This window comes from Malurus melanocephalus, unplaced genomic scaffold (assembly GCF_030028575.1).
Source record: "Malurus melanocephalus ecotype Western Australia unplaced genomic scaffold, MMel_1.1 scaffold_267, whole genome shotgun sequence".
In the NCBI taxonomy this organism is placed as follows: Eukaryota; Metazoa; Chordata; class Aves; order Passeriformes; family Maluridae; genus Malurus; species Malurus melanocephalus.
Window position 1 is genome coordinate 591,437 of NW_026623499.1, and position 2,231 is coordinate 593,667.

Sequence of the window (2,231 nt, forward strand, 5' to 3'; positions counted from 1 at the left end):
TTTTTTTTTTTTTCCCTGGTGTGTGATGGAAATACACATATCGGCTGTTTATGGTCTTCACTTCCATAAACATTCCAGCCTAAATAAAATTGAGAAAAAAAAACCCTCTTCTCTGACTTTAGTGCTTCACACCCACCCGCGTGACATAAACCGGACAAACGCGAAGGGGTTCATCTCTACGCCCCTTCCCACGGCGAGTTTCGCCCCACAGGAACGGGATGCGGAGGGAGCCACATCGCGGTCCCGCGGGAGTCGCTGCGGCCGCGGGGCGAGCTCCGTGCGCGGCTCGGCGCCGGCGGCGGGCCGGGCCCGGGTGTTGGAGCCCCGCCAGATAGCGCTAGAGGGCCGCCGATGGCAGCGCCGCGCAGCGCGGGAGGCAGCGCGCACCGGGCATCCCGCTGGCGCCGGCTCGCAGCCCCGCGGCCCGGGCAAGCACCGCCACAAARGGGGTCGGCGCGGGAGGACGACCCCCGCATCGTTCTTGTTTCGTGTATGCGCTTGGGGTTTTTTTTTTTTTTCCTCTAAAAAACAAAGTGGGGAAGGGTGGAAGAAAGAGTTAAAAGCGAAGTTAACAGGTAAGTAAATGAACCTCCTCCTAATCCAGCTCCCAAAGATCTCAGTCATACCGCAGTCGAGGTCAAGAAAAGTTCACCGTGATGGGCTACCATTGACTTTCAGGACCAGAAAGATTTTCGACAAATAATAATACATTACTGAAAAGCGAAGTACACTACTGACAGACGGGGGGGATCGGGGTGAGGAGCTAAATGAACCCACTGATCTGCAGAAGCTAAAACGTGCATGATTTCACAGGGGCACCCGAGATGGGACCTCGAAAGTCTTGCAGCTGCGGGAAGTCGGAGGCGAATCAAAGAGTGCTGAGACGAATAAAAAGTGACTGAAGTTGTAAAAAGCAACCGTAAGGGCAAAGGAGAGCGTGGTAAAGAGAGCATTTGGGGGTAAGAATTTAAACTGTGGCATAAACCTGATTATAAAAAGGAAAACGAACTATTTAAACTCCACACTTCGCAAAACAAAAGTAAAATTCGCGTAAATTTCAGTACGGGGTCGTGGTGATGTCCCACGTCCACATTTTAACAGGCAGATTGCTTTCTTCATTAATTATGACATATTGCCTGGAATGATAGTTGGAGATAAAAAAGCCAGTTCGAATATGCTAAATTTTTCAGTGCGTTCCACGATATCTTTACCCCATTTATGAGGACTTTTGCCTTCAAATGCAAGCCTACGTGTTACTGAACACAATGGCATCATCCGAAATACTTGAACTCAGCACACAAACAAACAAACATTGAATAAAGTTACAAACAAGATTAAGGTTCAAGTTATTTGTCCCTGTAGCAAGGCGTCAATTGTCCTAACAGATGTAGGAACGTTAAGAGGATTTAAACCATGCGAATTTAATAAACCAGATTAGCAATAGGTGCTTTCCACAAATGCTAAGAACCGGAAAGTAAATCTAGCCTAAATTACCCATCGGACCGGAGCATCACCTACAAGGAGAGCACAAAATTTCCTACAGTGTTCAACAGGATTTCGTGCAAGCATAGCTTGTTTCCCACTAAAAACTTTCTATTTGCATTAAATCTTGTGCTAGGAGCACACGCGCGTGCAAAACAGCAGTTTAAGTTCTCCTTTGGGATTTATTCTTGAAATCTGAAATATTACCTGTTGTGCCATCCGCTTTTGCAAGGCTGTGGAAAAAGAGAGAGAGATGTAACGGGCAAGCAAGAGAGGCATGTCTCAAAGCCAGCAAAGGACTAAGATGCCACACTTCGGAAAGGCTGATTGAAAACAGACTCTTCTTAAGTTTTAAAGGATTTTCTCTCTCGCTCCCTCCGAGAGCTAAGAAGCCGTTTTGGGAGTTTGAAGGGAATAGGTTTCAGCATCCATATTTGTTCTGGTGCACTTGTAAAATGCGATTTGAAGAGGATCTTTAGCCCTCTGATTGTCTTTGCATTGTTTTTCTTGAAACGGATCTTTTGCCCTTAATGAATCCCCACACAGCTGGACAGCTCCTGCTCGGACACTGAGAGCGCTAACCCCAAACTGACCCCAATTTGACACCACAAGATGAAATTTTACCGCCTGTTAAAACCATTTCCAGCCTCGGCAAAAGGAGCTGGCGGTTGACTGAGATGCACTTCCATACCGGACACCTCATTTCTCTTTGGACTTTTGAGCCGATCTATCAGGGGGAAAAAAAAAAC